The sequence below is a fragment of the Gopherus evgoodei genome, chromosome 17, assembly GCF_007399415.2.
Source record: "Gopherus evgoodei ecotype Sinaloan lineage chromosome 17, rGopEvg1_v1.p, whole genome shotgun sequence".
NCBI classification, from domain to species: Eukaryota; Metazoa; Chordata; order Testudines; family Testudinidae; genus Gopherus; species Gopherus evgoodei.
This window is the reverse complement of record NC_044338.1, coordinates 16,276,174-16,298,813: the sequence shown is the minus strand read 5'-3', so window position 1 is coordinate 16,298,813 and position 22,640 is coordinate 16,276,174. Positions and strand designations below refer to the sequence as shown.

Here is a 22,640-nt window from a genome sequence, read left to right as displayed (position 1 = left end):
CTTTGGCCCTGGAGCAGTAATAAATCATCACGTATTTAAAACAAAATCCAGCTAATGGAGCAGCTGCATAATATATGGTTGGAAGAAAAAAAAGTCAGCAGTTTTTAAACTTTAGAGGTTAAAACGCTGTTGAGTTATTTTTTTAAAATAGTTTTTGATTTGTTGTAACTTCCCATCACTTAATACCCAGTGAGAAGCTTGAAAATAGTAATTTTTCCCCAGTAATTTTTCCCCCAACAGAGAGTCCTTTCCCATTTGGCAAACACTGACTTATTTTTTCTTGTGGGTTTTTTTTTCTTCAAAAGGAACATGGCATTGGATCAGAGAGGAAGTCCGAGGCTCTCCCTAGGGCATTACAAAACAAATCACACCTTCCCACTCCTCGCTGATCTGAATAAGCATTGCTTAATAAGAATGAGCAGCTTCCATCCCAAGCCTCTCAATATTTGCACTGCAGTAGCACTCCCAGGCCCCATAGTGCTAGGCTCTGTACACACACACAGTAAGAAGGAGTCCCTGCCTGGAAGACCATGTATTTGAATAGACAAGACAAACAAAAAGTGGGAGGGGAACAGAGGTGCAGAGAGGGGATGAGACTTGTCCAGGGTCATCCAGCAGGTCAGTGGTAGAGGCAGGTACAGATTCCTAGATTTTAAGGTCAGGAGGGACGATTATGTTCCTACAGCCCAGGCCAAAGGACCTCATTCAGTAACTTCTCTAACAAGCCAGTAACTTCCATAGTGTCTCCTTTAGAAATCTATCCAGGCTTGATGTAAAGACTGCAAGTGATGGAGACTTCATCACAGCTCTGAATCAGTTGTTCCCATGGCTGATTTCACCTCATGTTAAAAATGTCCAGACTTCCTGTCCTGTGCCCTATCCACTCCCTCCCTAATATGTCACGCTACCCTGGCGGCGGTCATTTTTCACTTCAAGGAGTCACTTCTTGTCCAGTCTTAACCTCTTCCAGCTCCTACTTCCCACAAAGAAGTGACTAGTTGGCATTTTGTTTTCATCTCCACCATCCCAGCTACTCCACGTCTCCGCTAGCTGTGTTCCCCTCTGGCACCATAGGATGGTCACGTTTGTGTAATATGACTTCTTATTAGTAGATGGACGCCAGGAACAGACTCACTCAGGGGGTCCCCAACGTGGCGCCCGTGTCCTTGCCAGTGCTCGAGCATCTGCCAAAATGCCACTGAAATTTGCCGGCGATGCCTCTCGACGATGTCGCTTGCCGCCAACAAGCGACGTCATCGAGAGGTGTCGCTGCCGAAATGCCGCTGAAATTCGGCAGCATTTTGGCGGATGCTCGACTGCCGCCACGGTCCTTCTTCTGGTGTCCGCCAGACGAAAATGTTGGGGATCACTGGCCCAACTAATATTGGCCCCCTGCAAAGAGACCTGTAGTGACTACATGGAGAAATTCGTTCTCTGCCTCCCAGCTGCTGGTCCTACCCATGCTGCTCTTGAGGGTTTCACTGTGTCATTATTGTCTCTCTCTCTCCAATGCTAATGATGGGGGTAGTTTCAGGTTAGGGCTCAGTTACATTTCCTTCCCCTTGGGTTTTCTGGAGCTCTGTGTGCAACTGCTTCCTGATCTGGTGGTGTCTCTTTTCTAGGTAATGATACTCTGTCAGCAAACCCCCTAACCTTGGTGGAAGGAACCTGTTTAAGACACAGGTTTACAGACCCCTCTCCAATTTAACTGGGTAAAAGTGAGGGCTGTATCTGAGCAAGATCTCTAGTTACCCACCTTGCTGAAAATGCCTTATTGCTGATTGGCCAAGGGAAAGATCTGTCATTTGAGATAGAATCCAAGACATCCCAAGGGAGTCAGTGGTTATGCCTATTCTGATTTGGACTTATGATCCCATGGTCCCTGAGCTGCAAGAAGGCTAATATCATCCAGGGCACATGGAAGCAGAGAAATGTAAGCATGTGGAGCTGGAGAACGGCTGGTTTGACTTGCTGTAAATATACAAATGGAAATGTTCCAGGTTGCTTACAGCGTCGCATCGGGGAGCTGTAAGGAGCTGGTGGTGTTTCATGATCTGGCATCTTACCTACAGGCTTTCAGGCCTTTGCATGTTGGATAATGACATTATAGACTTGGAGTGGACTGTTGTGGTCATCCCTTTGAGCTGCAGCGACTAAGAAATGCTACCTTTCCTGTGACTGGGAAGCACAGAGGCATCTCTGCCCAACATGGCTGCCTGGGGGGGGGGCAAGTGGGGCAATTTGCTCCAGGCCCTGGGCCCCGCGAGCTTCTCTGGGTTTTTGGCGGCACTTCGGTGGCGGGTCCTTCAGTGCAGCGGAAGGCTCAGAGCGAGTGAAGGACCTGCCGCTGAAGTGCTGCCAAAGCCTCGGAGCGCCGCCCAGTGAGTACAAGCACTGCAAGCGGCAGGGAGGTGAGTGGGAAGCCACGAGCAGCGGCACTTAGGCTGTTCTACTGCCACCGCTTCATTCTTTGGCGGCAAGTCCTTCCCTCCAAGAGGAACCTGCTGCTGAATTACCACCAAAGACCTGGCCCTGCCCCAGGCCCCCTGGATTCTCTGGGTGGCCCTGCTGCCCAGCCTGAGGAGCTGGTATACAGATAATCTTAGGATTAGTTGTGATGTAATGTTCATGAGAAACTTGTACTAGCTTTGAAACCAGCAAAAGTTTGCCCATGGCCACAGTGTCGACAAGAATAATTCCCTGTAAGGTGTAGAGTTGTTTCCAAGACATATACCGGCAGTCAAATATATTTGCACTAGAGTAAATCTTAGATGGTTGCTTGACCTCCTCTCTGAGTGTGGATCATGTGGGAGTTATTCAAGACTTTGCTGTAATCCATTCCTAAAATAATACCAAACAGGACTATCCTTCAAGACAACTTGGAAGTTAGTACAGAATGTGGCAGCTTGCTTGCTCCAAGGTGTTCCTGGCACCTCTGTGTTTTAGCACGCACTGGCTACTAGGTGTAATAGATAGTGGTGTCTTGGATCTCAAACATCAAACAACTTTAAGCCCAGGCTACCTGAAATACCTGTCTATCCTCCTTTTCCAGCTGTGATCAGTTGACTTGTTGCTAATGGTTCCTTTTGATACCCCAGTATTGGAGCTGTAGGGCATTTGGTGGGAGAGCAGGAGCCTCTGGACTTGAAATTGTTTCCTGTGTTAGCCTGGTAGAGCCTGATTTCATTTGTCTTCCAGAACTGTTCCAGACTTTCATGTTGACTTTTTCACTCCCTGTTGGCTGGAGAAGGCTGTTTGCAGGAGGGATGAAGTACTGAGTGTGTGAGTTTGTGGGGCGATTGCTTCCTGAGGTCTTGAGATGAGTTGCTGTGTCAAGCTAGGTGTCTTATGTGATTTTTAAGGACTGTGTAAATGCACCGAGAGGTGGCGATAGACACACTGTGAAACAATAAATAGATACTGTGCACTTGCACCAAAGCTCTCTAGCTATCCTACTGCCCATCACTTCACAGACATCTGCTTTCCCTGCACAGGCAGAGTTGGCGCACAGCTGCTTCAGCCCATCGGTGCTGTAGAAACCCAGGGCCGTGCCCTCTGTGGTCACTGCTTGGATTCCAATGCAGGCAGAAACGCTCCCCTGGGAAAGGGAGGCAAGATCTGGAGCCACTCCCTGTGCCCATACCCTGCAATCTGGGGAAGGGTTGATATGGTCCCTAGGCGCTGCCTTGTAATCTCTAAGCTGGAGAGGCAGCCCTGTTCCCAGTGGAGGTGCAAGAAGTGCAGGCATAACAGCTGTGGCCATGACAGTGCCCCTCCAGGCACTCTCCCAAGTTCCTTTTATACCGACTGACTCCTTTTCCAGAGGTTAAAGCAGCCTGACTAAGGAGATGGTGGACACACTCCAGCTGCAGGGGAGCCCTGCTCCCCCAGGCCAGGGAGAGGAGAGGAGCCTGCAATGTAAATCCCTCCCCTCCCGCTGTTGCGTCTCCCTGTTTTCAGGGCCAGCTGGGGATCCCTGTCGGAGTTACAAGCCACTACTGCAGAACACCTGACTGCTGGCAGGAAGGGGTGGTCAGCTGGACTGTTGGCAGTGGCAAGAGGCTGACTGAGGGCACAGACACCTCAGGGATCCCTGCCAGCCCCCCCAAAGCACATCCTTCCCCCCTAAAACAGCAAGGTGACCCTATGCCCAGGAAAACTGGTAGTCCCTATAGCTGAGCCTGCTTCAGGCTTATACCCAAAGCACCCCCCTCATGTCCCTGTTTCTCTTTGCAAGTCGGTGCACCCCCATGCCGCCAGGCTGGGCAAGGGGGAAGAGGCAGGGAGACCAGCAGGCACCCCTCCAAGGTGCCAAATGCCACCTGCAGCCTTCTGACACCCCACCCTGGACTCACAGCTCCCACCTCCACCCCGTGACCTGTCCTCCCGGCTTTTCTCAAGGCGTCCCTCCCACTCCCCTCAGTGCCTCTGCTCCTCTTCTCCCCCAGGTGTCCCACCCTCGCCCCACTACACCCCTTCCAGGGGTCCCTCAAATGGGGTGTCATAAGATTATTAGGTGGGGCTCACGTAGGGTGACCAGGTATCCCGATTTTATAGGGACAGTCCTGATTTTTGGGTCTTTTTCTTCTATAGGCTCCTATTACTCCCCACCCCCATCCTGATTTTTCATACTTGCTGTCTGGTCACCCTAAACTGTCGGCCTCCAAACCCCACTTCACCTCCAACATTTATAATCGTGTTAAATATTTTTTCTAAAAAATGGGGTTTTAATCTAGAAGGGGGGGTCGCACTCCGAGGCTTGCTGGGAGCAAGGGGACACCGGTACAAAAGTTTGAGAACCACTGACCCACTCTGCCAAGCCCCCCGTGCTCCCTGTTCCTCCTCCCCGGCCCCCCCGGCGGCCGCCCCTCCCCGTGGCGCCGGGCCATGCGCAGGCCCCCCCGCCGGGCTGCGGGCTGGCTAATCCTGTATGTAAATGGCAGCCAATGGATGCTGCTGTTGAGCGGGGCTGGGATTAGCGCCGGGGCGAATGGCTGGCAATCTTACTGGGATTACAGAACAAAGAGCCTCTCTCGGCAACCCCCCGGAGCAGGGGGCCCCGGCCGGCCAGCCCTGCCCAGCCAGGCCGGGAGGGAATTATCCCGCTTCCTCCGCGGCTCGCAGCTTAATCCAGGGGCGGCCGGATCCGGGCGGGAGCAGCCGGGCGGCGGGCGAGGCTGAGCCCTGCGGTAAGAGGGAAACTTTCGCCCCTCCCCCTCTTTTCCCGCCCCGCGTGGGTCGCGCGTGGGCGCTGGCTACATTGTATCGGGGCGCGCGGGGGAGGCACGTGAACCGGGGCAGGTGGGATTAGGGTTCGCGGCGGGGAGGGGTCGTGCACCCCCGGAACGGGACCTGCCGCTGCCGGGAATGAGGTCAGTGACCGGGAGGAAAGCGGGGAGCGGGGGGTTTGCTGGTCCCGCTGCAGATCACTCGCCATCCCCCCCGGCTCTTTGCAGCGCCTGCTTCCTTCCCCCTTCCTTTCTCCCTCTGCTGGGGGGGGGGTCTCGCAGGGACCCCTCCCCTTCCTCCCATCCCCTTGGATGGCCGGAGTTGAGGACACAGAATCTCTTGGGGGATCGGTTTTATTTTTTGTTGGGTGGGGAAATGGCTTTGCTCCCGTCTGCTTCGAACTGACGTTTACACTGGCTGGATTGGCGTCTGTCAGATCTGGGCCTTTGAAGCCGGAGTTCTCGCCCGGTGAGGGGTCCTTGGGCAGAAAGATGTGTAGATGCTGATGGGACGTCACCTGCCCCCAGGTAGGTTTGGCCTGCTGGGAGGTGGCTGGGGCTGCTGCGCTTGGCAAGGAAGGAAGCTGTTAAATATGGACTCACCAGCCAGCCGAGGGTGGCATTTTCCCAAGCTCGGTGCTGTGAAAGGCAGCAGCACAGTTTAAAATAGAACCCCCCCCCCCCGCCCGGGTTACCTGGAACTGCCAAGCTTTGGCAAAACCAGCAACCAAATGCTGATACACATATGGAAGAGGCTTTTACCCTTTGCACGTGAAATGACCAGTGAGCTCTCTTGGCCCTGCTGCATGAAGCAGGGGGGAAGGTTCTCTCTCTCTGCATGTGCAGGTGGAAAGGTGCGGGATAGAGTGTTTTCTCTTGGGGAGACTGGTGCCCTATCCCTCCAGTTTGTGGGGATAGTGAGGAATCTACTCCGGATAAGCTATACATCTGAGTGGTCCTATTGATTGGTCTTGTGCTGGAGCCGGCTGGCTTCATGTGTTCATGGAGGTGACTCTTGCTGGTGTTGGAAGTCTCCCCAGCAATTCCCCCTCTGGGTCGAGTTGTTTATTGGTGGACAGTGGACTTGCAGTTGGGAAGCATGGAGGTGGCATTTCTCTGTGGCCTGAAGGCAGGAGTGACTGGAAGATCCAGGCACTGAATGCAAGGTGGATGCATTGTAGAATTGAGAATCAGTGTTGGAGAGGCAGTGTGGTCTGGGGGAGAGGACACTGGATCGGTAATCAGGAGACCTGAAGTCTCTTTTTGGCTCTGATACTGACCTGCTGCATGACCTCAGATAAGTCCCCTCATCTCTCTGTTCCTTCCTCCTCCATCCCTTGTCTGTCTTTGTCTGTTTAGAAAATAAGCTCTATTTCCTCTTAAGATGTCTATACGGTGCCTCATACAACAGGGTTCTTGAGCTTGGTTGGGGCTTCTAGGTGTGACCCTTCTACTACCAATAATAACTGATGAACCAAATGTAAGTACTCCAGGTGAAACTGACACTTTCTGGGGGAAACTGACATCTTATTGTATATCAGACCTTTAATCTGGAAGGATCCCAAAACTTTAGAATCTGACCTGTTGTTGCTGGGCCAGTTCGGACAGCTTTGACTCATCAAGGCTCCATGTACTCCATAGCCCTGTGAAATCTGCGGCAACGTTTGCCTTTTGCTATAGAACTGTGCTCCAGTTTCTTAGTTTCCATTTTAAAAATGATCCAGAGCCTAATCCTAATTTATGGTTGGGAAGGAGACATTCCAGATGAGATCAGGATGTCAGATGATGTAGTCTTGTCTTGATGAGTATTCAGAGACCCTGAAACAATAGCTCTGAGAGTCATGAACTGTCCTATTTATATCTGTAACGTGCGAACGCTGAAGCCTAACGATGTCAACACTGTTACTTATTTCACTGATGAATCTTTTAGCAAAAACTCGGTTAATGTGTTTATCCCACAATGTCAGATGACTTCCCATTCCTCTCCAGTGTCTGAAAGCCCTAGCTGTCCCTTATCCAGCTGCCAAAATGTCAAGCATCTGCTCCTGATAATGTCTGTAATACAGTTATGCAGGACATTGACAATTGCCTCATTGGGGACAATGCAAAGTAAACTTAATATGAAATTTAACACAAGGCATAATGTATGGATTACATTACTGATTCATAGTTCATTCCCAGAGAACCTCAATTTTAAAAACCTTACATAAACCTGCCACAGTGTTTCCTGCATGTCGCCTCGGTTTACCATGGAATACCACTGAGAAGGGGGAATTTGCCACAGAAAGCTGGCCAAGAGTGCCACACAGTGTGTGGGGCTGTAGCTGTACATGTTACCTATTACTTTTCTTTTCCTTTTTCCCTAAGATACTCGTTGCTTGGGTCTCAATCCTGCTAAGACTGAGTGTGAGTGTTACTGTATGCCTTGACTTCAGTGAGGCTACTTGTGTGTCAAGTGCGTCTGACGAAGTGGGAATTCACCCACGAAAGCTCATACGTCTGTTAGTCTATAAGGTGCCACAGGACTCTTCGTTGCTTTTTACAGATCCAGACTAACATGGCTACCCCTCTGATATGTGTGTAAAGTTGTTTGTGGACTTAAGTCTTTGCCAGCTTGGGGGCTTTACTGAGAAAATAACTTCTTGGGAGAGGCCAAAAGTGTTTGAGACTTGTCACAGGCTCACTTCATATTTATAATTTGGCTAAGTCCTTGCTTATCTGCGGGGTTGAGCCTTTAGTTCTGTTGGTGCAAGGATTCCAGGTGAAATTTAGCCGTGAGGCATTGCTGGGAAGTCTCAGAGGTAGTGAGCACCAAGACTGACTTTTCCTGTGTATTTACGCATGACAGGAGCTGCTGGGATGCTCAGCCTACCTGGGTGAAATTTTCCTGGAGACTCCTAGTGGAACTAGGGTATCCATCTCCAGTTTCAGATGTTCTGTTTCTGGAGTATTGTTTGGTTGTTGATGGGGGGGAGTGTGGGTAGCCTACTGCTTCATCTTACTATTGATTAAAGCAGGAAAGGCTGCAATGGAGTGATACTCATCCTTGTGAGCAGCAGAATCAATCCCAGAACATTGTTCAGTGGGGCTATCGTTGAGACCTCAGGGCTGTTGTCTGGGGAGATTGAGGCACGTAAGAATTGTACCTTTCCTTTCTGTGGGACCTGCCATGTCATATCAGTCAGTGGTCCGGGTAGTCCCCGTGCCAGCTGCTCTAGAGCAGTGGTTCTTGATCTTTTTTCCCCAACTCCATCTAGCTAGGATCCTCCTCCATTTAGCACTATTGGAAGGACTCTGCACCTACAGGATGCTGTAAAACTTTCCTGCTTTGAGCTGGGCATTGGCTTCCTAGGGGCTAGCACTTCTGGGTTCGTTGTGTAAGTAGAAATCCTTACCCCTTGCAGTTAGACTCCCTAGTAGAATCATTTATGGGTCTTCTGCCCTCTTTCAGCTTGATACAGTTTGCTAATGTTTTTAAATGTATTGTAGCCTATTTAATACAGTTGAAAATTGTGATATTACACAGGTTGCATCCCAAGGTTGGAAGATCTGCAACCCTACTTGAGCCTACTGAGGTTAATGGAAAAAATGGAATATTTAAATAAAGCACATACCACTTCCAGACTGCCCTCTACCAGAACACTTGACCAAGTTTCCCCACAAGATGACAAGGCTAGGTGCATTTGTGGATGCAATCCTTGTCCCATGGATTCTCATCTTCTCCTCCCCATTCCTCATATTGCCTTTGGTGCCAGCTTGTCCCTAGGAATAGAGTCCTGTGCTTGTGCCTCCTCTTTCGTCTTCTTTGCTGCAGTCTTCCCTGCTAGGGTTTACCTCCAATTCAGAGGATCTCATGCCCTTCTTCAGTTAGATTGGCTTAGACCAGAGTCAGAGTAGGAGGGAGGAAACCTTTTTAACTCATCTCCTGGATTTGGAGAAATAAAGAGCTCTGTATGAGTGGAGCTTGATGAAATCATAGAGGCTCACCCATGTGCAGCTCCTTGCGTGACTGCTGCTGGTCTATATGATCATGCAATCATCCACTAGAAATAGCTCTGTCACCCCGTCTCCCAGTTGGTTTAATCCGAATTCATGCAGGCTCTCGACTGCTCAAGCATGCAGTCCAGCTATGGCTCAAGAAGAGTGAGACTACACAGGGCTTCTGCAAAAGTGTTTCTGTGTTTCTCTGCTTGTAAGGAATATGCTTGCTGCCTGGCCCATAGGACAGGCTTGTGTGTTGCCTCACTATTGTGGAAAGTTGCTCTTCCAGTGGAAATTTTTGTCAGATTACACAGAGAACTTGCGCTTAGAAATTTTTTTGAAGCCAGCTGCTTATCCTTGAAAGCATCCTATATATATTCAGCATATGCAATTAAATCTTTTCAAAAGGAGCTGGGGCAAAAATACTATTGTCTTACCCCCTCCTCACTCTGCACCTTCTCTCTGACGATATTGTTAATTCTGCACTCTTCACTAGTGCCAGACTGACTTGGAAATTTCCTTTCGGCTGGGGTAATAGTCCAGTTTAGAGGCTTCCAAACATTTATAGCTACAAAATTGCATTGTCCAGGCTGAACTCTGCATCTGAAGGGGAAGAATTCTTTGATGCTGGGCTAAACAATGGTAGCATGAATCCAGATTGAAAGTTTAGTCTAAAACTGTTTGATTCTTGTGTTCCTATTCACAAGGCAAAGTTTTTTTTTTTTTATTCCACCTGTTTTGCAGCACTGAAAAGCCACAGGCCTAGGATCACTCCTGCATCGACCCCCTCAGCCAAATTTCTCATTAAATGTCATTGTTAATATAGCTGCTGTTCATTTAAATCTAAACGCCACTGCTCCAAAAAAGAAAAAAGTGTTGTTGTTGGAGCTAATGGGGATTTTCTCCATAATCCAACATGCTGTTCCCACAGGAAATGGCTGGAATTCTTTTATACCCTTATCAATACAGTGTATTTCCTTTGGGAATCTTGTCAGTTGAATCCAGAGGGACACATTCTGCTCTATGACACTGTAGTAAAATCTGTAGTAACTTCATCAAAACCAGTGGATTTACACCAGTGAAATTGAGTACAGAATTTGGCCCAAAGCGTTCACAAAAATCTTAGTGCTAGCAGTGGACTGCTTGGAGGTCAGTAGCCAGGGTGGAAAGCAGACACCAAGGTTTTCCATGTCTAAATGAGTTGATTCCCCTTGCTTAGGGAAGACGGTATCCAATCAAATGGTGTGTGGAAATATTGTTGTTACATTTCTTTCTGCAAAGCTGATTGATTATGGGTGTGGAGAAATGCTGATTGCTGTTAGCACAGCTAATGAGGCCACTGGCCAAGTGTCTCGTGCTACCTTCTGGGAAAGGTTCAACCTATAGGTCAGTTGGTTACACTCACGCATGCTGCAGTTTAGAAATATGTCATAACAGTTGCTACAAGGCCCTATGTGTGGGGTGTGTGTGTGTGTGATTCCTTAAGCACCTCTATGTATTAGTGTCCTTTTCTAGTGCTAACCCACTTTCTGAAACTTCAAGGAGAATGTTCTCCTTTAGGTGAAAAATAGTGCAGAGGTTGGGTTTTCAAGCTACCAGAATTGTTGATGTGACAGATTGCACCAGGCAGGATTGTAAGGGAGGGGTGCAGGGACATGCTTACAAAGGGCTATCTGTGTTGGAAGTCTCCGTGTCGAGAACGTGAAGGATGGGGTTTTCAGAAGCACTCTGTGTTGGCCTCACTGTACTCGATTGAAATCAGCTGGAGTTTTACCACTCAGTGGGAGCAAAGGGAAGCCAGTGCTTGAAAAACCCCAACTGAAAGCTGTAGAATGACTGTTGGCTGTTCTTAATGGGCACCAAGTAGTTCATGACCCTGAACATCAGGAGCCCATGCCACCCCACAAGGGGGTGTTGGGAAGGGCAGGAAGTGTAAATGCTCTTATAAGCTAGACAAAGCGTGACCTGAACTCTGTCTTGACTCCAGATACCACAGTGGTGGACACAATATAAATAGCTGGATGAAATTTATAGACTGTGGTTTTTCCCTAGTTTCTTTCTCCACACCACCCAACATATGGGCTCCTTCTGGGTGTCTCTGCTTGCTTGCAGCCTCAAAAGAGAATTCCAAGCTATTGCACGTGCACCATGTTCAAAGTCTGGGCTGTGTCATGCAGAACCTGCTGAGGTTCTGATCTTTCCTACATTTTACCGTCTCATGCCTGCTCCCAAGCCCGCAAAAGCTCCCATTGACTTCGTGAGGCATTGGCTCAGACTCCTCTTCCTCGACCTGAGAGCTAGCATTTTCAGAAGGGCTCATCACCTGCAGTCAGGTCCAGATTTTTCAGAAAATCTCTGCCTATTGGATGCTGAGCTCTTTGATGATCTGGCGGTAGGAGTAATTCAGAAAATCAAGCAGGTTGCCCTGGATCATCCGGCAGTGCCCAAGTACATTGTGGGCACTACTGGAAACAATCCATTAGGCCACAGCTTTCTTGATGACCAATGGAAGAGCAGGTTTAAACCGCTCATGTGCCTTTTAAAGCAAGTGTCACTTGCTTCTGCTCCTCCCTCATGTCTTACAGTAGGATCCACTCCATCCCATCAGCCCTAAGACTTTGCAGCATGGTGACTGGTTAGGCCATGTGAAACCGGGATAATTCTCATAAGCTATATATTGTGGTTCTCATTCAGTGGGATACTTAGGCATGTGCATAGCTTTGACTGTGCGAATAGTCCCATTGACTGGCGTTGGGCCAGTCACAAGGTTGAAGCAGGGTCACTTGCTTAAGTAGCTTGCTAAAGCGCAAATGGAGAGAGAAATTTATAGGTTACGGTTTGGAAAGTCTTTGCATCAGGGTTGTTCTAAGGCGGTAGGTCTCCACTCCCTTGCGAGAGTCATTGCAGCCATATTTTGAAGAGGACATCCAGATGCTGCAGCCATTTCCAAGGGATCTTACAAACTCCACCAATAAAGATATATTTTCCTTCAGTAAAAATATCACTAGTGCAGGAAACATCTTTCCAAAAGCTGGCTGCATCATACTTGGATTTACAGTTATTTCTACAAGCAGCCACTGATCAAACTTTCTAATATTCTATTGTGTTGTCTCTGCTTGGGGCTAAAATCCTACGATGCCCATTTTAAAAAGAAAATTAACTTCAGCCAGATGAATAGGGGACCACAGGGCACTAAGCACCATCTCCTACCTGTGCTAATTCACGAAGGTAAAGTGGTCATTTACCCAGGACTCGCTTCATCAAGGTAATCTGTGCCCTTCACTTGAGTCATGAGGCTACTTTATCTTTATTTTCTCCAGGTTCGCAACATCATAAGGAGAAAATATCTCTTCAGTCCCAGGCTTATAAAAACCAGGCAGGGACTGAGTGAGATGTCATTTTTTAGAAATAAATATTTAATGAAGACCCCTCTGCAATTTTCAGTCTCTTTGGTCTTCACAATAGCCTCTTCACGCTTTCCCACAGAAGTTTATGAAGTACAAAATCAGCCTCCCTTTATTTCTCTCTCTCCCCCTACCTCCTTAGCCTCTGGGTCTTTGTCGAGTTGGGTCGGCTAGTGGAATTGGTATCCTGGGTCAGATTTGCAGAAGAGCTCAGTTCCCATTTAGGCCAGATTTTTTTAAGAAAAGCTCTCTGTGTTGGGTGCATGGGCTCTTCTGAAAATCGGGCCCTTGTTTAGGACAGCCAGAGCTACATTAGCAAGGATTAAAACAAACAAACCCCAAACACCCCCACTCCCCACCAGAAAAAAAAATATTTAGAAGGGTTACCAAGCCTGATTCTTCAGGGCATAAATCAATCTATAGCAGATGAAGGTTAGGAAGACACTTTCCCTATGGGCCAGTTATTCCATAATTACGTTTATAGAGTGTTCCCTGTGCCTTTCTCGGCAGCATCTGGTACCAGCTGCTGTCAGAGGCTAGATTGGCCACTGGACTGTTGTGGTCCTGTCTTTCTAGGAAAATAATGCTCCCACTGAAATGCTTGGGAGCAGGGACTTTTAAAATTGCAAGATAATTTCTTTTGGGTGGGTACCATCTTTCTGTTCTGTGGTTGTACACTCCCTAATGCAGGGTCTGGGGCTCCTAGGTACTACAGCAGTAGAAATCGCTAGCTGTGTTAATTTTAACAAATGGGTTCATTTTAAAGAGGCTGAGTTCTATCTCTGAAACAGAAAAGAGAGATTTGGAGACTATTTATTCAGCTCCCTACGAAAGGGAGGCGAGAAGAATTTTTTTCCCTTATCTCCAAGAGACTTCCTCCAACAGAGAGAGGGGCAGAGTGGATCTGATTGTAACAGCAAACGTCTATTGAAAAACAAAGCAGCACCACACTTCCTTATTCCATCTCCCAAATAACACTATGACAAAGAGTGGCGTCCCGAAATGCTAAACTCCATTGCAAACTATTTCCACTTAAAAAAACTCAACCCTACACAAACCCAAACTATTAGTCTATTAATAATCCTCTGATACCACACCCACACACGTGCTCTAAAAATCTACCCCTGCCTTACACATTTGTTCACAAACCACAATCTACAACTTGTTCATGTTGTTTAAAACATCCACTTCTAACCGCTCCACACGGTCAGAGTTAAAGGTTGTATGTTTTGTGTGGAGAGGAAGGGAAGTGTGGCAGGGTGTGTGTGTTTGGGGGTGACATTATCTGGGGAAGACAATATCCTGGTGGTTGTAGATTACAAGGGATAGGTGAGGACTTTCTGGTTTTGTGGTGGTTGCACTGGGTTTATATGCCAGGGGTGGCCAAATTTACTAATCCTCCAAGCCGCGTACGATAATCTTCAGAAGTTCAGGAGCTGGGCGCACCTACTGGTGCTCAGGGCTTCAGCCCTGCAGGGTGCACCTGCCGGGGCTTTGACCCCACTCTGGCTGAAGCTCCGAGTCCCAGCAGATACCTCCCGCAGGGCTGAAGCCCCAAAACCAGGGCGGGGGGGTGGGATAGCTCAGTGGTTTGAGCATTGGCCTGCTAAACCCGGCATTGTGAGTTCAGTCCTTGAGAGGGCCATATAGGGATCTGGGGCAAAAATCTATCTGGGGATTGGTCCTGCTTTGAGCAGGGTGTTAGACTAGATAACCTCCTGAGGTCCCTTCCAACCCTGATATTCTATGATTCTGTGACCTCCCTTCCTGCAGGGCGGAAACCCCAGCCTCACCACTCTGCCACAGGGCAGAAGTCCTGAGCTCTTACCCCCCTTCCCCCAGTCTTGTAGGTGGAGGCATGGGGACCTCCGTGAGCCACACTTCAATTGTAAAAGAGCCACATGTGGCTCTCAGGCTGTGGTTTGGCCACCCCTGGTATATGCCCTTGAACAATCCCAATAGGGGTGTTGCATGTGTCATGGAAAAGCTTTCTTTTAATTAGAGGTATCTCTGACCTTACCCAGTGAATTAGCTCTTATGCCACAATCCATTCATGTTTTTACTGTTTAGCGACCCAGTCCTTCCATTACGTGGAAGACTCGCATTGTGATCCCGTACGAGTGAACAATCAGTCACTTGTTTGTGGTATCAAAGCTAGTCATTGTCGCATTTAAGGAGTGGCCCTTTCAGCCTTCTCCTCGCTGGTGAGCGCCAAAGTCTGTAACTCAGGAAAGGCTCTGCGCTGTTCGCTGTGTGGGAAGATGATTTATGGAAGGGGCCAAAGGTGAGCTTTTTAGGGCAGTCGAAGGAATGCTGATTGTGGCTGGGTTTGAATATTTGTGCAAAGGTATGCACAGATGTAAGATGCAAACAAGGTTTTGTTTCTAATTAATTGTAGCCCTGGATGTTGAAATTATGCCCAGCCAGATATTAAAGTCCCGTACAAATATCAGGATATGTAAGGTCCCTACACCCAGAGACTTCTAAAGTCTTGAGAGCCCATGACACACAGCATTGATGGCTGCATTTAGGAGCATTGATTCCCATCCACTGGCTCACAAATTTACGTCTTCTCTGTTCCCTCTCCCTGCCTTTTAAAGGCCGTAATACAATGACTTCTGGAGTCCATGGAAAACCTCCAGTTCACTTTAATAGGTTTTGGATCAGGCCCCAAATTAGCTTCTGTGCTGAGCTCTTGCATCATAAATACCATCTGGAAATTGCATGGTGGTGGGAAGGAATACATATTAAATAGTGTGTGTTAGTATTAATACACAGGTCTTACAGTGGAATTGAAAAACTTAAGCACAATTTCAATTTGGTAGTGGTCAACTAAGTTCTAACTTGACCTGGGTAAATGGCATCTATTATTTGTATTACAGGAGCAGAGAACCCAACTGAGACCTGGGCCTTGCTGTGCTAGGGGCTTTACATACAGATAGTAAGAGACAGTCCTTGCCCTAAAAAGCTTACAATCTATATAATCGAGAGAGAAAGGCTGGGAGGGAGAAACAGACAGAGGGGAGAACAAATTAGGTGCTAGTCCTGCAAAAATTTGCACATGTTTGGTGTGTGAGTAGTCCCACTGAAGTCTATGGCACTACTTGTGAGTGTGAAGTTAAACATGTGCACAAGGTTAACATGTATTTTGTAACACCCTGGGGCAGGAGCTTTGTCCTTTTTTATGCACAGTTCCCACCAGTGGTGTTACTTGAATAACAGTGCAATCTAATGCCATTTTTAATGCAGGATTCTCCAGCCCAGGCACAGAATCGACCAGCCTGCCCTACTGCTATGATGGAATAAGTAATATTTTACATACTTGTCAAAGAAAATTCCTTACCCTGGGCAAGCAGGTGGACAGAATTTTGCGAGGTGATTATAATATTCTGTGGTAAATAACTGGGCAGGGTGGGGGCGGTCTCAGGGATGGCAGTGAGTGTAGAAAATAAAAGATGACATTTCTCCATCTAATTGCTAAGCGCCTGATCCTCATTTACAGTATGAAGTCCCTTTATGCTGTTCTGGCAGTGTAACATGGCCTTTCAAGGGTGTGGATATTACACACCTTATTGCAGCTCTTCCTGCGATCCCCAGTCAGGAATCAGGACCCCACTGTACAAGCACAGAACAAAAAGGCAGTCTCTGCTTCCAAGATCTTACAGTCAAAATGCACCCACACTAAGGCCCTGGCCGCTGTAATGGAGAAACTGTGTTCATACCATGCTCATCGCTATGTTAGCTGACTTACAGCCTTCTGTGTTTTAGGGCTTATCAGTGAATGAGGATATATGTAGACCTTCAGGGATGTGTGTAATTCACATGATTTTTAAAGTTTTTTAAAAAAAATTAGCTGCGTTAACGTGGTCTATACAAGTATAAACTTAAAATCATCCCTCTCCTGCTGCATGTCGTTTGATTTTTGACTCCTGGATTGTTGAAGCACAGGAAGTGGCTACTGTCTTTGGAGTACTGTCTCTTTACTGTTAGTGGGATACTTGCAAGGTACATTATAAATAATGACACTATAATATACCACCTGTTAAGGCGCTCCTGAATGCAGAGTTAATACAATCCGTGCACTGAGTGATGGTGATTGGCTCGGCTGTGCCATTTCTCAGTAACTGCTTTGTTTATGCTAATAGAAAAGTAACCAAACTCACTGGGGTGGTCTGGAGACATGGTGCCTGATCTTGCTTTTACTGGTGTACACTGAGCCTGACTCCGTGGAGGTGAGTGGAGTGAAACCAGCGTACAAATTCTGTAAGAAAAATACCCAGGCCCGTGGACTTGGGCCCACCCAGCTGGCTGTCCAGGATACTTGTTTGATCACATGTGCTGGGGTAGAACTGGCCTTTTCCTGTGGCCATCAGTGAGAACACAGAGGCCTTGTCTACACTACAGAGTTGCAGCGCTGGTGAGGGGGTTACAGCGCTGCAACATAGGTGGTGTACACACATGCACAGCACGGCCAGTGCTGCAACTCCCTGGTTGCAGCGCTGGCTGTACACCCGGTCGAGCCTCGGGTGTAGAGGATCCAGCGCTGGTGATCCAGCGCTGGTCAGCAAGTGTAGACACCTACCAGCGTTTTTATTGACCTCCGTGGCATAAGCAGGTATCCCAGCATACCTTGGAAGCCTCTCTGGTAATCATGCAAACTCCACTGCCCTGGGCTCACCTGACCCCTCCTTTAAATGCCCCGGGAATTTTAAAAATCCCCTTCCTGTTTGCTCAGCCAGGTGTGGAGTGCAATTAATCAATCAATCACTCAGCAACCATGCCTCCACGCACCAAACGAGCCCCAGCATGGACCAATGCAGAGCTGCAGGACCTCATAAGTGTTTGGGGAGAGGAGGCTGTGCAAGCACAGCTGCGCTCCAGAAGGAGAAATTATGATACCTATGGGCAGATATCGCAGTCCTTGATGAGAAGGGGCCATGAACGGGACGCGTTGCAGTGCAGGGTCAAAATTAAAGAGCTGAGGAGTGCTTACTGCAAAGCTCGTGAGGGAAATCGCCGCTCAGGAGCTGCCCACACGACCTGCCATTTTTACCAGGAGCTGGATGCCATACTTGGGTGTGACCCCACTGCCAATCCTAGGAGCACGATGGAGAGTTCAGAGCAGGGAGAAGTGGGGGAGGTTGTAGAGGACGGCGACAGTGAGGCTACTGGCGTGGAGGGAGACACCCCAGAGTCCCAGTACACATGCAGCCAGGAGTTCTTCTCAAGCTAGGAGGAGGCTAGCCAGTTGCAGCAGCTGGAAGTTGATGGTGAGGAAGAAACTGAGGATCGTGCTCAGGGTAAGTAGATTTTTATGTTTTGGGAGAGGAGGGTTTGGGTTATGGCTGCCTGCATGCATGCCTAAACGTGGAATAGCCCATTGATTTGCTCTATCACGTCTCTGTCATCTGCCTCGGTAATCTCTTGAAAAGTTGCAGCAAGAGCGTTTGCAATTTGCTTTCTCAAGTTGAGCGGGAGAGCCACTGTGGTCTCTGTCCCGGTCAGGCTAACTCGTCCGATCCACTGTGCAGCGAGGGGTGGGGGGACCATGACTGCACACAGGCAAGCTGCATAGGGGCCAGGGCGGTATCCACATTCCTGTAGAAGACCCTCCCTCTCTTCCCAGGTAACACGCAGCAGTGATATGTCTGGCAGTAGGAAACCCTGTTGAGAGTTTAGGGATACTTGAGTGCAGGGCGCCTGGTTCGCGTTTCCCCAGCCCATGGCGCTCTGTTGTTAACCCCCCCGCTCCCAGCACGTAGCCAGCCACGCCATGTGCTCCGGTGTTCCCCACCCCCCGTCCCAGCACGTAAGCATCCACGTGGTGTGCTCTGGTGTTATGCACCCCCCTCCAAGCAGGCATCCAGCACCGCAGTGTGCTCCGGTGTTCCCCACCCCCCCTCCAAGCAGACATCCAGCACCGCAGTGCGCTCCGGTGTTCCCCACCCCCCCTCCAAGCAGGCATCCAGCACCGCGGTGCTTCCCCCCCCCACCAGCAGGACGGCGTGAACGCGGACCAAAGAACAACCCCTCCCCCCAAGCAGCTCACCACCTTCCTGTTCACTACTGTCCCCTCTTCAGGACACCAGCTACCTCCTGTACCCATTGCTGATAAACCCCAGTGACCCATTGGTCAATTCCCACTCCCAAGGGGAAATCGGGGCAAAACCACTCACCCCGTTGCTCGCCATGACTTAGCTTCCCTGCCCTCTCTGTGTTAAGCGAGGTATGTGAGAAGGATGCTACCAAAAGTCTAAGAAGTTCTTCAATGTGTGATAATAAACAACGTAGCCTCTGTGTATTACATGGTTCTATCTCTCTTTTTTCTAGTGACCTTGACTACTGCAGCCGGATCACCGGCCTCACGTAGGTTGCAGAACTTGAGACGGAATCCTAGAAAATCAAAAGAGGAATTGATCAAATCTGTTATGAGCCACTACAACAGAGAAAGTAGGAAGACACAGGAATGGAGAGAGAAGATGTATGAATGGAGACAGAGTGTACATGAATGGAGGCAAACAGAAAGCAGGAGAAAGGAATTGTCTGCCAAAAAAACCACAAAGCAGATGATAAGCCTCCTGGCTCGCCAAACTGAGTCTTTCGAGTCTCTTGTAGCCATGCAGACAAATATGTACCGTTGTAACCCACAGCCCTCCCAAAGCTCTTTTCCTTGTTCCCCAGTATTTCCACAAAACAACTTTCTCCAGCAGCCAGTTCCTTATTATCCCCAGCTGCCCCCAACACCGGTACGATCACCTACCAGCCCTGATAACTACAATTCTTACCCTGTTCACTCCACCCCCATTATTCTGCAGCATAGTAATCCTGAAGTGCAGCAGACATTGAATAGTGATCAAAATAGGACATATTCAAACCTGTGAATGTACAGTCCACCACCCCAACCCCCTTGCCTGTTACGTACTGTATGTTGAATAAAGGTTTTTTTTTCTTTTTCACTACGTTATATTATTGCTGGAAGTGGTAAATATTATACACCAAGGTAAAGCAAAGCACATCAAATGCATCAAACATTACTGTTGGCTCTCAGCATCAAATTGCTCCCTTAAGGCATCCCTAATCCTTGAAGCCCTTTCCTGGGCCTCCCTATTAGCCCTGCTCTCTGGCTGAGCAAACTCATCCTCTAGGCGTCGAACCTCGGAGGTCCATTCCTCACTGAATCTTTCACCCTTCCCTTCACAAATATTATGGAGGGTACAGCACGCGGATATAACAGCGGTGATGCTGCTTTCCACCAAATCTAGCTTCCCATAAAGACAGTGCCAGTGGGCTTTCAAACGGCCAAAAGCACATTCCACAGTCATTCTGCACCGGCTCAGCCTGTAGTTGAACCGGTCCTTGCTCCTGTCAAGCTTCCCTGTATATGGTTTCATGAGCCAGGGCATTAAGGGGTAAGCGGGGTCTCCAAGGATCACAGTGGGCATTTCGACATCCCCTAGTGTGATCTTGCGGTCTGGGAAAAAAGTCCCGGCCCTCAGCCTCCTGAACAGGGAACTGTTCCTAAAGATGCGTGCATCGTGCACCTTTCCAGGCCATCCTGAGTAAATGTCAGTGAAATGCCCACGGTGATCCACAAGCGCTTGCAGAACCACGGAGAAATACCCCTTGCGATTAATGTACTCTGATGCCAGGTGGGGTGGTGACAGAATAGGAATATGCGTCCCATCTATTGCCCCTCCACAGTTAGGGAACCCCATTTCTGCAAAGCCATCCACAATGTCCTGCACGTTCCCCAGAGTCACGGTTCTTCTTAGCAGGATGCGATTAATGGCTGTGCAAACTTGCATCAGCACCATTCCAACGGTAGACTTTCCCACTCCAAACTGGTTCACCACCCATCTGAAGCAGTCTGGAGTTGCCAGCTTCCAGATTGCAATAGCCACCCGCTTCTCCACTGGCAGGGCAGCTCTCAATCTCGTGTCCCTGCACCGCAGGGTCGGGGCGAGCTCAGCACACAGTGCCATGAAAGTGGCTTTTCTCATCCGAAAGTTCTGCAGCCACTGCTCGTCATCCCAGGATTGCAGGATGATGTGATCCCACCACTGAGTGCTGGTTTCCCGAGCCCAAACGCGCCAGTCCACGGAGCTGAGCAGGTCTGTTACTGCCACAAGCAATTTACTGTCTTCACAGTGAGGCGATTCAATATCATCGTCTGACTCCTCACTGTCACTGTCACGCTCACTTTGCAGCTGAAGGAATAGCTCCACTGCCATGCGTGATGTGCTGGCGACATTCATCAATAAGGTTGTCAGCTGCTCAGGCTCCATTTATAACAAACATTGCAGAAAAAGCGCTGTAGAATCACAATGCCGCCAAACTGCTAGGAATGTGTAGCAAAGCACCACGGGGCGTTGGAACAGGAAGCGGAAAGACACTCTCACTTCCTTCCCCTTCCCACAAGCCACAGCGCCGAAGTGGGACGAGGTGCTCTGTGGGATAGCTGCCCACAATGCACCACTCCCAACAGCACTGCAAGTGCTGTAAATGTGGCCACACTGCAGCGCTGGTAGCTGTAAGTGTGGCCACTCTGCAGTGCTGGCCCTATACAGCTGTACTAACAGCTGTAACTACCAGCGCTGCAAAACTGTAAGTGTAGACATGGCCAGAGTGTGACAGGAATGCGACTTGTGGCACCTTAGAGACTAACAAATTTATTTGAGCATAAGCTTTCGTGGGCTAAAACCCGTGTTTCATCAGATGCATGCAGTGGAAAATACCGTAGGAAGATATAGATACGCAGAGAACATGGAAAAAAATGGGTGTTGCCTATTAACTCTAACGAGACTAATCAATTAATTAATTTTTTCGTGTTCTCTGTGTGTATCTGTATCTTCCTACTGTGTTTTCCACTGCATGCATCCAGTGAAGCGGGTTTTAGCCCACGGAAGCTTATGCCCAAATAAATTTGTTAGTCTCTAAGGTGCCACAAAGGCTCCTCATTCTTTTTGCTGATACAGACTAACACAGCTACCACTCTGAAACCTGTCAGGAATGCTACTGTCCTGTGTGCTGTCATAGAATTTCAGGTCAGAAGGGACCTGCAGTTCATCTAGTCTGGACTTCTGCCTATCACAGTCCATTAAACCCCACGCAGTTACCCCCTTTCGCAGCTATTATACCACCTGCTGGCGTTGATGATAGGCAGACCTGCAAGTTTTTATTCCTTTACCTTAGCTACCAATTAAGGGCTTTTGTCTGCACTTAAAACACTAGAGAAGCACATCTGTAGTGCTTTTGTGTAGACCGGATGGGGAGGTATTTTCTTGTCACTGTGGTAGGTAATCCACCTCTCTGTGGACGTGACACTGTCTACATGGGGGAATTAGGTCATCTTAACTACATCACGGAGTGTGTGTGTGTGGATTTTTCACACCCCTGACAGATGTTAAACTGACCCAATTTTCTAGTGTGGACCAGGCCTAAGTCCTGGTGATCACTGGGTAGCAGACGCAGAGGAGAGCTACACCTGATTTGTTTTGTGGGACAGATAAATCCACTGCTTTACTTATTTATGGACATGTCCGGCAGAAATCACAATGCAGCAGTGGCCTGGGGTATGTGCAAGAGGCGCTTATTGATGACAAGTTGAGATGTACTGTTCTGTACACAAAATCCAGTAGTACAGGGTGCACTCTTACAATGCTGAGAGCCAAGGAACTGAAAGATCCTTTTGTGCATTAATTAATGAAGCCTTACAAGCTCCCTTGATGCAGAGAAGTGGCATTATCCTCATTATATAGAAGAGGAAACTGAGGCACAGCAGCTGTGTCAGAACCTCTGAGCAACTATAACTCCAACAGAAGTCAACGGTGCTCAGTTCCTCTGCAAATCAGGCCCCAAGTGACTTGTCAAAAGTCAGAGTGAGTCAGTGGCAAAGCCTGGAGTAAAATCCAGAGAGGCTGACTCAGGTGTAACCATAAGTCCATACTCCCTCCCCTACAATTTTGGGTTTGTTCCTGTATGTGCTATAATGTAACGTTAACCCTTTGTAAACCGGTACTCATGTAGG

The 22,640-nt window shown here is 48.5% G+C and overlaps 1 protein-coding gene across 6 annotated transcripts in view; it reads left to right on the top strand.

Annotated features, from left to right (window-relative positions):
- Positions 1-4,954: 4,954 nt before the first annotated feature.
- The window catches only part of GTF2IRD1 (GTF2I repeat domain containing 1), a 174,384-nt gene continuing 156,698 nt past the window's right edge, over positions 4,955-22,640 (top strand). For 4 of the 6 annotated variants that reach the window (XM_030536774.1, XM_030536775.1, XM_030536778.1 and 1 more), the window contains exon 1: positions 4,956-5,189. The gene's annotated coding sequence lies outside the window, so the exon portion shown is untranslated. Of the gene's footprint in view, positions 5,190-5,352; positions 5,373-22,640 lie in introns of those variants that run through there. The other 2 variants (XM_030536777.1, XM_030536776.1) reach the window with 2 other exon arrangements.